Here is a 14,061-nt window from a genome sequence, read left to right on the forward strand (position 1 = left end):
CACGGGATGAAGTAAATTTCTTCCCTGTGGCTTCTGGGCCCTGTTTGGCTAAGGTTAGCCTTTACATACACACACTCTCACACACACACACACACACACTCACACACGCATGCACGCACACACGCACACACGCACACACACACACACACACACACACACACACACACATGCACACATCTTCAGACTCTCATTGTTTCTAGGCTTTCTCCACGGTATTCATTGTCCCAATCAGAATTACTTAAATACTGAAAATTGGACCCTATTAATAATTATTCTGGGACAATGGCACAAGTTGGTTGGACTCAGAGAACAGGAACACATGATCATTTTAGGTATATCTCACTCTTGTTCCCTTTTCCCCTTGATCTCCATTCTTTTCTATTTAGTTCAGCTCAAGACTCTCTTGTCCTTAGTGGCTTATTGCTAGGAAGCTTCTCTGAATGAAGTCTGAGTTTACTAGGTCAAAATGATGAGGCTCCATGTCAGAAGCCATTTTGTTCTTCAGCTCAGTGTTTAACTACTGGGGTAACATTTTGGAGTGTGGGTTCTATAGCAGGCTGTGTCCTGGCTATTAGTAGCAAGAACTAGACCACAGAGGGCTCAATGTCACTAAATTGTCTGTGTTTGTTGTACATATATGTCTTACATTTGCCATTCTTTTTGGCTTTTCAAGTCCCCTATTCTTAGAGAAGATCAACATTTTAAAGCAGTACCTATTTAAGATAAAAGCCATTTTATTAATGTTAATGATTAGCATATCTAGTCACTTAGCTACCTTCTTATATCTTTTACAAAAAACTGTTGAAGCTTCACACTTCTTGTTTAAACTTGTGTAAAGAGATTAAAGGATCAATATTAATACCTTAAGAAGTATTTGATAAAATAGTATCCATGTGTTAGTCCTTATGTTCTGTTTCAAATAGTGAAATTTAATTCTTGACCAATAATGCTATATATCAAGTTGTATAACACTCTCAAAGAAGCTCAGCACTTATATAAGGAATCTACTCTCAAACATGGATTTTTAAATTCTTTGTTTTATATTTCTAGATCTATGTTTTCATTGCTTATACCAATACCAGTTAAGTATGTTTTATGGTCATTCTTTTAACTCATGGTTTTGCATTTTGCTCTCTGGAAAGTGTTTGATGATAAAGATACACTTTAATTTTAACATCAACAAATCTGTGCCTGTTTCATTTTCTACACAATTGAAATGTCAGGTAAAGGCTTTTCAGGAAGGGATCATTTAGACTCTTGCCTGGCAAAGATATCAGCAGTGACAGTGGGCAGTGTTCCTAATGATGGCTACCATGGCAGATGTGGGTGGCAGCTCCAGCTGAGGTGTCTGCCCCTGGCACTGTGCAATCGGTAGCTTCTTGACACCAGTTCTGCAGATGTGGAGACTCATTCTTGGTGTTGTGCCTCTGCACCAAGAATATTCTTGGTGTGTTCTCTGGCTTTCCTGGATGTTTAGAGATGTTTACATACATATTATAAAAAAAAAAATTTAGCCTAGCAGAAGTAGAGAAAAATTATATAAGGAATATTTACCTATCAGCAGGCACATTTAAAAATTGTGCAAATTTTATTGTTTTCTTTCTTATCCACTTTACTGTTGCTATTAAAGAATTTAATTAAATTTAATTAAAGAATTCACTCCTAACACTTCAGTATAAGTCTCCAAGAAATAAGGACGTTTTCTTTATAACTTTACTATTCTTCATCTTTTCTATTAAGTTAATAGCAGTTCTTTAATATTGTCATTTAAGCCTGTATTTCCTCGATTTTCTAAAAAAAAAAAAAACAAACAAACCTCTGCCTTTTTGTGTGTGTGATATTGGAGACAGAACTCAGGGCCTTGTGCTCCTAGTGTTCCTCCACTTGAGTAATTCCTCCAAATGTGCTCATTTCTCAGCTGAGGTCTTGCAAACATTTCTGCCTAGGCTGGTCCCAAACATGTGGTTTGCACAGGAAGTAGAAATAGCCATGAGGAAAGACACATGTGGATGTGTAGTTGTATATATAGCTATTGAAGGTAAAATATTCTTACACAGAGGCATCCCCCTCTAAAGTCTAATCACCCAATGTAGACTTGTACATGGTATTTGTAAGCAAGTTTAGATGGGGAGAGAGATAATGGTATGGAATAAATTTCTAGGAAGAAGTAATTCTGCAAAGGGCATGTTCAGGGAAGTGAACAACCTAAGAAAATTAGAGATTTGTGACAGTTTCTCAGCAATTGCAGACTGTGAAGGAAATGGCCCAGCAAGGTAAGTGTGTTTACAGAAGCTATAGGCCAAGCTACTTTGAACAATGACTGGTTTGGTTTGTCACCAGAATGTTCCTGCAGGGGTAAGAGTACTGGCTTATTTCAGATTGCTCAGCCTCAGGTCAGCCATGCTAGGCTCCTTGCTATCAGTATACTTGTTTCATTGTGTGCCATAAGAAAAACACTTTCTTTGATGCTTATCATGATCAGGACAATTGTGAGGGCCATAAGGTTTCAGACTATGACAATAAATGTATTCATTCATTCATTCATTCATTCATTTTTGATGTTTCAGTGTTGTTCTGCCATAGGTCTTGCTGTGCCAGCCACAGTTGAGTCATACCTCCAGGCTTCCTACCAACACCTGAATGAAAGTATTATAGGTGTGTATCCATCTGTTTATTTTATCTTCTATGTTGTATGGTTTCCAACCTTGAATTGATTATTCAAAGAAACCGCCAAGACTGTATAATAAAAGAAAATAATTTCTTTGGATGCTTGTATATGAGAGGAACAGTCAGCAGCTATGTAAAAGAGCCTTGTGTCCTGAGATGGGTTGCATAGTGTTTATGACTTTGAAGTTATGCCTGTGTGTCCCTGTTTGTATGTCCTGAGGTTTGAACTGAGGTCCAAGGTGCTGTCCTGAATTTTCTTTTCAAAACTAGTTCTCCATTACTATAATCTTGCATTTGAAAATTAATGTTTGTTTGTCATAGGGCTTGAACTCTGGGTTGACATTGTCCCTCAGTTCTTCAGCTCAAAATTAGCATTCTGTCCCTTGAGCCACAGCACCTGTTTTCTGGTGGTTTAATGGAGATAAGAGTCACACGGACTTTCCTGCACAGACTGGCTTTGAACCGTGATCCTCAGTTCTCAGCCTTCTGAGTAGCTAGGATTACAGGCATGAGCCACTGGCATCCAGCTGGAAATTACTGGGGTTTTTAAACATAGCAAATATTATTGACAAGTAAACAACTGTGGCCTCATCAGAAAGAAGCCCCTTTGCTTTCCACCATTGTCCCATTCCTATAATCTTACCTCAGAAGGATGAGAACGGGAGAATCATGGTTTGAAGAAACTCCTAAAAACAAGTCCACAAAACTCCATCTGTAGTTAACTAATCAAAGTACAGAATGGAGGCCTGATTCAGTTGGAAGAGTGTCAGCTGTGAGCAAGCAAACAAATCCTAAAGAACATGAGTTCATGTTCTTAGTTTAAGTGGTTGCAAAATATGTAGATGACATCCAGGCAGACAGTCAAATAAATAGAAGATGATAGATCACACTTTCTTGTTGCAAGTTGATCCCACAAGGTAAAACAGCTCATAATACTGGATAAAATATAACTTTTAAATTATGAATTGGATTTGAGATGATACCCAATGCATACAATTCTTGCAGCTCCAAAAATAGCTCTTTGCACCCCCACAAATACCAGTTTTTGAAATCAGAGCCTTGCCCTTTCTTGCCTTTGCTTCCTCATCTAGCCGAGCTCTCTCTCTCTCTCTCTCTCTCTCTCTCTCTCTCTCTCTCTCTCTCTCTCTCTCTCTCTCTCTCTCTCTCTCTCTCTCTCTCTCTCTCTCTGTCTCATATAACTCTCATTCCATGAGATTCAATTCCCTTGTCTTCCAAAAAATTCAGCAATTTTCATTGTTCTGTTTCCATACATGAAAATAAGTTACATCAAGACTTAAAACCTTTAGCTTTGGGATATACCACTTGGGGTAGCTGGTGGCATACTCATCATTAGACATTTCCAGTCCTGAGAATGGTTGTTACATCTATTGGGAAAGCAGAGGAGGAGCACTGGAGGGCTGCTTAAGCATCTTGAAGACCAAAGAGTACCAGATGGTTAGAGGAAGCCTTGGTTCTCCATCAGGTACCGGAAGAGGGGTGCAGAAAAGTTCTGGTAACTGTTGATTTTGCTATTACCTGTCACAGAAACAGTACTCCAATTTTGATTCAGGTGACCACCCACAAATACACCATTGGTGTATTTTCCAGGCATGAAGTATAAAGCCAGCAAAGCATGAAATCCCTTGTAATGACTAATTTAACAAGAGTCCATGACTTTTTGAGAAGATTGGACCTGGGGCCTAAACCCAGGATATAGAGTGAAGGGAACAGAAAGGCACTGGGCAGAGCAGAGTGCCTGTGGCATCCCAAAATGGTTGATTAGAGTAACAGCAATTATTGTGCACTTCAGTCTAGTCTACATAGGTGGGTTTCAATACTGTAGTTGGATCCACTTACAACGAATGGGACAATGGTTGGAGGCAAAGGGGCTTCTTCCCAATGGGGCCACATTTGTTCATGATATTTGTCAAGAATAGTTTTGCCATTTTTTAAAGCAGTAATTTTCAGCTGGGTGCTAGTGGCTCATGCCTGTAATCTTAGCTACTCAGGAGGCTGAGAACTGAGGATCATGGTTCAAAGCCAGGGTGGGCAGGAAAGATCATAAGATTTTTAAGACTTTTTTATGTATCTAATCAAGCCTATTTCCTATTTCACCCTGACAAAAGCAATGTGAAATGTGTAAAAAATATCAGGTTCAAACAGAAATCAATCCAGCAAGATACATTTGCAGTTTTAAAAGTTACAAGAAAAGTAGTGCCTTGTGGTAAAGTTTCTTACTCAACAATTTCGAATGTCTCAGTGTCTGTGTATAAAAAGATTATGGCAAGGCACGAGTGGCTCATGTCTTTAATCTTAACTATGAAGGAGGCTATGATCAGAGGATTTAGATTCAGTCAGCCTGGAAAGGAAAATCTGAGAATCTTTTCTACAGTTAACCAGCAAAAAGCCAGAAGTGCAGATGTGGCTCAAGTGGGTAGAGTGCCAATCTTGAGGGAAAAAGTCAATAGATAACCTTAGGCCTTGTGTTTTTGCATTCGAGTCTCTGTACACACACACACACACACACACACACATTATGGAAATTTGGCAGTGTGTAAAAATGTGAAAGGAAAATAATTTTCAGAAATTCACATATATGTTTTCAAGATGACTTACTTTCCTCTTGATGAAAGAAATAGCAATATGATTATGCCCATTTTAAATGTCTCTGGATTTAGTTAGCATAGTCCTTTAATAGTTCAGGAGTTTATCACTAGGCTTAATATAAGAACTCCTGTCTTTATAGAATTAAAATAATTTTCTTTATATTGTCAAGTGTGCTGGACATTACAAACAATTCTATACCATTTTAATAGATTTTTTTTTGCATTTTGTAAACTGAATATGTCTTTTCTTTTGAATGACTCATGAGAAAGAGGTGGTGCCTCTTTGAATTTGCTTCTTTCAATATTGAACTCGGACATAGCTAAGCATTTCCAATCTCTCTTCTAAAACTCACCTTAAGACTCACCTTTGAAAATTAATTAACTTTAAGATTTCTTGCCATTTAAGTTGCAGACTTTGATTCTGCAAATCTCAGGTGTCAGCTCTTGCAGTGTCATGTAGTTCTTGTGAGACTGTTTATTTTCCTGGTGTGTATAATTTGTCAGATGTACTCAGCTTACAGTCCCATTATAAGTTTCAAATACATAGAAAATAAATCTGACGTTAATATTCTGATAAAACATTTAGCTCCTTCATGTACACGTTCTATATCCATGAATTCAACTCACTTTTGATCACAATGATTTAAGAGAGTGATTTGATCTGTCAGGAAACTGTACATGCATTTCTTTTTCTCAGGGTTTCCTAAACAATAAAAATACTACTTGTGAAGCATTTATATAATATGGAGCATTTTAACTTCTTTAGATATGGGAGGATATGGGTGGGTTCTGAATTGATAATCTGTGTATTTTGGCACTTTTAAAATATAAAAAAAGAAAGGAAGAGTGGGGTGGAAGGAGGGGAGGCCCATCTTGGAGCCAGTTACTAGATACAAGGTCAACCAAAGGAGATCACCTGCTTTCTTGAGGTGGGCTGGGTCTGTAGGGTTTGTCCATTACACAATGGAGGCTTCTCTGCTTCAGAATTCCAGGAATTCCATTGGATGACCACCTGGAAGCAGGAAGTATGGGTTCCTCAGGGCATTCCACTTAGGCTGTCCTGAATAATCCTGTCCAATTCAGGAAGAATCACAAAATGAGTGTGTTGTGTTCAAATAATTTTGGGAAGCGTCGGGTTAAGCAGGAGTAAGTGCTTCCTCAATGTCAAACACTTCAAAATGTTAACATGCTGATTTTTGTCATGAAGCTAAAACATAACCTCTTTGCCAGGCAGAGGCTTCAAAGCTATACATGCCCATTGGTGGTTTGCCAGAAGGAACTTGACTGCCCTCTAGCGTTGCTGCTGAGAATTATCCATACAGGAATTACCTTTCATACAGAAATTACCTGTATGAAAGGTAATAGCCAGAGGGCAAGGGGGTGGGGATGGCGGCGTGGGAAAAAAGTCCAGTCTTTATTCTTTTCCTGGGCATGTGGTCAAGCCTGACACTTGCTCCAGTTCCAGAGCAGGTTTGAATGCAAGAATCACTACCTAATTCCTGAAAAGTAGGAGTTGGTGGGAGGAGAAACACAGTGGAAAAGGGCATCATATTTAGTCTACACCTTGATTTATACCTGCATTAAGCACCAGCTGCATCCCTTACAGCTGCACCCTTCTTTCCACTCCTTTGCTTAGATTGGCATTGGTTGACAAGGTGGTATAATAGTTGAGGATCCAGCCTCTGGGCTTGAAAACTGGCCCTACTGTTTATTATTCTGTGTGCATAGAGGAGGTTCCTTGGCTTCTCAAAGATTTGTAAAATGAAATCAGCTCTCATCAAGCTGCTGCACACATGAAATGCACTAACAGTTTTTCCATTTGAATGAAGCCACTCAGCAAAATTCCTCATATATATATATCTTATATATATTTATAGATATAGTATGTATTACATACATTATGTATGATATACACATATTATAAATAGTACAAAACACGTACGTAATCACAACAAGAACAGCCAAGGCACAGCTTCTCCCCCAAAAAATGTATAAGAAGGCAGGGACAGACAAACACCTCTCAGTCCTAACTCACAATTTTAATGGTTTTAACTCTCCAGTTAAGCATCATAGATTGTCCAGTTGGATCAAAAAGCAAGATCCTTCTATCTGCTTTCTTCAAAAGACACAACTTACCCACAAAAATGAACATTCTGAAAGTGAAAGGCTGGAATAAAATATATCAAGCAAATGGCCGCCATAAAGAGATGGGAGTTACTATACTAATGTCAGATAAAATAGACTTTAAATTAAAATCAATGAGAACTGACAAAGAAGGTCACTGCATTCTAATTAAGGGAACTCTCCTTCAGGTGGATATTATGATTTAAAACATCTACTCACCAAATAATGGAGCACCAGAAGAAGTGCTACTTTCTCTCAAATCTCACATAGATCCAAAGACATTAATTGTGGGGGACTTTAATACACTACTATCCCCACTAAATAGATCCACCCAGCAAAAAGTCACCAGAGAAACTTCGGATCTTAAAATTTGCATAGATCAACTAGTCTTAACCAACATCTACCGAATATTTGACCCAGCCCCATCAGATTACACCTTTTTCTCAGTAGCACATGGAACATTCTCCAAATTAGACCATATTCTAGGCCACAAAGAAAATCTGTCTAAATTCAGAAACATTGAAATTATACCCTGCATTCTCTCAGACCAGAAGGGAAAAAAGTTAGAATTCAATACCAAAAGCCACCAAAGTAAATACTGTAACACATAGAGGCTGAACAACACAATTTTGAACCACCAGTGGGTCATGGAAGATATTAGAAAGGAAAATCAAATGTTCATGATATTCAACAAAAATGTTCACACAAATTACCAGCTCCTCTAGGACACAGCAAAGGCAGTACTCACAGGCAAGTTTATAGCTCTGAGTTTGCACATTATCAAATTGGAAAGATCTGAAACCAACAATTTAATGAGGCAACTAAAGCTTTTTGAAAAAAAGAACAACAAGCCAAACCCCAATCCAGTAGATGGAAGCAAATAAAATTAAATCCGAATTAAATGAATTAGAGTCCAAAAAAAAAAAACTATAGAAAGAATTAACAAAACAAAGAGATGGCTCTTCAAAAAAATTAAATTGACAGACCCTTAACAAATCCTATGGAATGGAAAAAAGAGAACACACCCACATAAACAAACTCAAGAGAGTACAATGGAAATATAACTACAGAAACAACCAAGATTCATAATATATAAGGGGATACTTCTCAAACCTTTATACTAATAAGTTTGAGAATCTAAAAGATACGGACTAGTTTCTAGCAAATATTGACATGCCCAAACTTAACCAAGATGATTTAAAACCACAGACCCATATGAAGCATCGAAATAGAGCAGCAATAAGAGACCTCCCACCCAAGAAAAGTCCAGGACTGGATGGATTTACAGCTCAATTCTACAAGGCCTTCAAAGCAAAACTCACACCAATACTTCTCCATCTCTTTAATGAAATGCAGAGCAAAAATTCACTATCACACTCTTTTTATGAAACCAGCATAACCCTCATCCCCAAACCAGGCAGGGACTCATCAAAAAAGAGAATTTTAGACCTATTTTTTGATGATTATTGACAGAAAACTTCTCAACAAAATGTTGGCCAATCGACTTCAACAAGTCATGAAAAGAATCATACACCATTATCAAACAGGATTCATTTCAGGGATGCAAAGCTGGTTCAATATATGCAAAACAATATAATTCATCACATTAACAAGAGCAAGGATGAGAACAACATAGTTATCTCAATAGATGCAAAAAAAGAAACATTTGACAAGATCCAACACCCCTTTATGATGAAGGCTTTCGAAAACTAGGAATCCATGGAACATTCATCAATATAATAAAGGCTATATATGACAAACCTGCAGCCAGCATTATACTTAATGGTGAAAAGTTAAAGCCATTTCCTCTAAATTCAGGAATGAGACAAGGGTGTCCACTCTCCCCACTCCTCTTTAAACTAGTATTAGAATGCCTAGCTACAGCAGTAAGAGAAGAGCACAGCTGAAATTAGGAAAGCACCCCCTTTTGTAATAGTTCCACAAAAAATAAAATACTAGGAGTGAACTTAACAAAAGAGTCACCTTCACAGGAACTCTATGACAAAATCTTTAAAACCTGAGAAAGGAAATTAAAGCAGAACTAAGCAAAGGGAAAAACCTCCCATGCTCCTGGATTGGGAGGATTAACATCGTGAAAATGACAATACTGTCAAAGGCTAAGTATAAATTAAATGAGATACCTATGAATATTCCATCCTCATTCTCCAATGAAATAGAACAGGCAATCCAAAAATTCATATGGAACAATAAAAGACCCCGATGTCAGTATAATTTGTGGAGGGGAAGGGGAAAAACAAGTCATTTAAATAAGGATACAGGTGGACCCGTTGCAACAATGAGAAGTACACATTCTCATGTCGAAAACGAACTTCACAACTTTGGTGGGGGGGGAGGTTTGGGTGGGGGGCGGGGGAGGCTGGGAAGGGATAGGAAGGGTAAAAAAAGGAGGAGGCTACAACGCTTGATAAGAAATGTACTCACTATCTTGCCCATGTAATGGTAATCCCTCTGTACAGTATTTTCACAATAAAAAAATAAAAATATAAAAAAAGAATAAAAGACCCCGAATAGCAAAAAAAAAATCCTGAGTAGAAAGAGCAGTGCTGGAGGAAGATCAATACCAAAATTCAAACTCAACTACCATAGAAAACTCTCCTCTACTCAAACTCTACTCTACTCAAATTCTACTCTACCATAGAAATTCAAACAGCTTGTACTGGCACAAGAACCGACCTGAGGACCAATGGAATAGGACTGAAGACCCAGAAATGATCCCACCGACCTATAGCCACCTAATTTTCAGTAATTGAGCTAAAGAACTATATTGGAAAAAAGATAACCTTCTCAGTAAATGGTGTTTGCAAAATTGGTTAAACACTTGTAGAAAACTAAAACTAGATCCATATATATCACCCGCACCAGAATCAACTCCAAAATGGATCAAATATCTCAAAATAAAAGCAGACTCCCTGAAAACATTACTGGAAGGAATAGGAGAAACTTTAGGGTTCCTTGGCACAGGAACCCTAATAGAGATCCAGAAGCACAACAAATCAAAAAAAGTTTGGACAAATGGGATAGCATGAAACTGCAGAGCTTCTGCAAGGCAAAGGACATAACTAGCAAGATCAACAGAAAGCCCAAGGACTGGGAGAATATTTTCACTAGCCATACAAAGGACAAGGATCTCATATCTGAAATATACATAGAACTCAAAAAACTAAATCCCCCAACAACAAATCCTCAAAGAAACAACTGTCTGATTAACAAATGGGCTACAGACATAAAGAGAGACTTCTCTGAAGAGGAAATACGTATGGCCAATAGACATCAAGAAATACTCAACCTCTCTAGCCATTAAAGAAATGCCAATCAAGACAATGCTAAGATTCCATCCACCCCAGCTAGAATGACTATAATCAAGAAATCTTGTAATAACAGGGAACCCTACTGCATTGATGGTGGGAGTGTAAACTTGTTCAACCACTCTGGAAAGTAGTATGGAGGTTCCTCAAAAGACTCCACATACAGCTCCCTTATGACCCAGTAATCCCACTTTTGGTCATTAACCCAAACGATCAAAGACAAGGTCATACCAAAGCTACCAGCACAGCCATGTTTATTGCAGCATTAATCACCATAGATATGGAACCAACACAGATGCCCTTCAGTAGATGAATTGATCAAGAAAAAAAGAATGATATTGCCCCATTTGTTAGGAAATAGAAAGACTTGGGAAAAATTATATTAAGTGAAGTAAGCCAGGCCCAAAGAAACATAGGTCCCATTGTTTCCCTTATTTGCAATATCTAGTATATGTCTGTGTCAATAAGAAAAGGTCAGACAAGTTGATATTAGGGAAATGAACCCCAAAATAAGTATTCAAATGTTTTTTAAAATGTGATTGTTTCTAACATATTTATAAGATGATTTCTTTGTTGCTTTGTATGTACCTCCCTCACGGTATAAACCCTGCTTTCACTGTATTTGATGTTGGTTTAATTTGTAGAGGGTAAGGGGAAAAATAAATCGTTTAACTAGGGATACAGGTAGACCCATTGCAACAATGAGATGTACAAGTCATTATGTCGAAAAACGAATTTTAAAATTTCGGTCGGGGGTGGGGGCAGGATCTGGTATGGGGGTTGGTGGGGTATGGGAAGGGATGGGAAGGGTAAACAAAGGAGGAGGCAACAATGCTTGATAAGAAATGTACTCATTATCTTGCCCAAGTAATTGTAACACCTCTGTATGGCATTTTCACAATAAAAATGTGATATATCTCTATCTATATATCTATCTATCTATAGATATAGATCTATCTATCTCTATCTATCTATCTATCTATAGATAGATATATAGATACATAGATATTTACATAGATATATATATAGATAGATATATACATACATATAGATAGATATAATTATATAAAATGTTATTCTATGTCTCCGTCAGAAAGAATAACATTGCCTCTTTCATTAGGAAATGGAAAGACTTGAAAAAAATTGTATTAACTGAAGTAAGCTAGGCCCAAAGAAATATACATCCCAAGGTTTCCCTTATTTGCAGTGACTAGTACATATCTAGGACAAGCAGAGAAAATCGAAGGCTATATACATAAGACCACATGAGATAATGTTAAGCAAAATGAACCCTAAGACGGGGTCAAGAGGTTTGTTTTCCTTTCTTTCAAGTGTTATTAATGTACTTACAATGCACTATGTGATTCTTTAGTTTCTATTGTACGTCCTTCCCCGATAGTATAACCTCTGTTTCCACTGGATTTTATGCTGGTGTTCTGCACCTTGTATAAACATTTTTGTAATTTGGGGAGGGGAAGGGATATTACAGAACCGCTTAAAATGGGGATGCAGGCTGACCCATTGTGACAATGAGATGTATAGGACACTATACTGAAAATGAACATTACAAGGTCAGGGTGGGGGGTCTGGATGAGTTGGGAAGGCGGGGAGGGAAGTAATAGTAGGGGGAAAATAAAGGAGGAGGTAACAATGCTTACTATGAAAAGTGCTCATGTAACTGTAACCCTTCTGTACCCTACTCATGTAACTGTAACCCTTCTGTACATTTTTACAATAAAAAATTTAGAAAAATAAATAGTAGAAAATATGTTTATATATTATATAACATATATTTTATTATACTAGTTATATATTATAAAATATATGTATTAAAATGTTTCAGATCTACTATATATTTTACATATATATAATATATACACATTTTATACAGATTTATTTATATACTTTATATACGCTTTATACATATATATGTAGAACTTTGGGAAGCACAGTGCCAACTGTCTGCCAGGAAACCATGCTGTGTAAAGGTCAAGCCCTCCTTTGCCATTTTTAGTGGACATTAGCACAGGTTCTTGCAAGTTTGTGTACAAAATTTCCTGGTGTTGGCTTTGGTGGATTCTGGGTATTTACAGGCTGACTTCTCCCACAATCTCCTAACCTCACATACCCACTCAAGTTGTCTGGAATTGAAAAGCTGAAAATCACTTGATTTCCTTAACTAGGGTAAAATACAAATCTATTGCCTCAGTTCACGTGGTGCATCATGCACGTAACAATGAAATGGATTTGTTGCTGTCGTCCCTGATCCTGATAGGTTACCTGGGGGAACTGGAGAAAAGCTGGATGGGATCAGGCAGGGAGGGGCATGGGAGGAGCAATGGCTGCCCACGTTGTGTTAGACACATCCCTGAAGAGCTCTGCTAGAGCCTCCAAGCAGACAGAAGGAGCAAAAGGAGCAAGCTAAAGGTGAGGTTAAGACGAACATGGGTAGCTGAGGTTGGTTCCAGTGGGACCCCATAGGGCAAGGGATACCTCCTAAATTGTCTAGTGTCCTTCTGTCCTTGGGTTTTGGGGGATCTGCTCCCAGTGTGTGCTCCACCACGGGCAAGAGGCCTGCCCCAACTTCTCTCTGCTCTTCTGCCCCTATTATAATTGAGTGGCTCAGACCTGTAGGGACTCACGCTACTCTGCCTAAAGCTCCTACTTGTCTACTCCTAATCCCAGGCATATTCTTTCTGGCCTTCTTTATTATTTGTTATCTCTAAAGAGAACCATGCTCTTTCCTCTAGGGGATAGCCATTCCTCTCTGCCCAATCAGTGGCAGGCTTTTTCCATCTGTCTGCTCACTGAATGGAAAGGCCTGGTCTACGCAAAACGGAAACCATTTCCCTCCATGTTGCCTGCCTAGGAACCCAGTGAACACTACAGGCCTCTGCTGGACTGAATGAGGCAGGTGGAATGAAGGAGGCACCAGAGACACAAAGCTGGCATTCCTAGATTGTGTTCAGTGTAACCAGCCCCCACACTGGATGATGATTGGCCATCCATAGGGAATAGACACACAGAGCAAATCATTTCTCAATTAGGCAAATCATCTGGAAGCGGTTTTTCATTGTGTGTAATGTAATGATTTTTCACGTAATAATGTAATGATTGCTTATTCAAGTCAGTTTGGGCCTTAATTACAACATAAATTTCTGATTAATTACCAGCAGGGATACTCATCAGGTTATACAGCATTATCCCCTTCAACATTACCTTTGCTTGTAGATATTTTTGTACTTATGCCACCTGTGATTGGCAAGGTGTGTGCAGGTGAACTGATGGTTAACAGTCCATCGAGGTCCCACCTCTACAGGATACACCAAGCATTACCC

At 38.3% G+C, this 14,061-nt stretch overlaps 1 protein-coding gene across 3 annotated transcripts in view; it reads left to right on the forward strand.

Moving 5' to 3' along the window:
* LOC138819646 (protein Noxp20-like) overlaps positions 1-9,733 on the forward strand; it is a 155,120-nt gene extending 145,387 nt beyond the window's left edge. For all 3 annotated transcript variants that reach the window (XM_070011125.1, XM_070011126.1, XM_070011127.1), the window contains 2 exons: positions 2,568-2,655; positions 7,334-9,733. The gene's annotated coding sequence lies outside the window, so the exon portion shown is untranslated. The remainder of the gene's footprint in view (positions 1-2,567; positions 2,656-7,333) is intronic.
* Positions 9,734-14,061: the final 4,328 nt, after the last annotated feature.

The sequence above is a fragment of the Dipodomys merriami genome, unplaced genomic scaffold, assembly GCF_024711535.1.
Source record: "Dipodomys merriami isolate MVZ:Mamm:240054 unplaced genomic scaffold, mDipMer1.0.p SCAF_806, whole genome shotgun sequence".
NCBI classification, from domain to species: Eukaryota; Metazoa; Chordata; class Mammalia; order Rodentia; family Heteromyidae; genus Dipodomys; species Dipodomys merriami.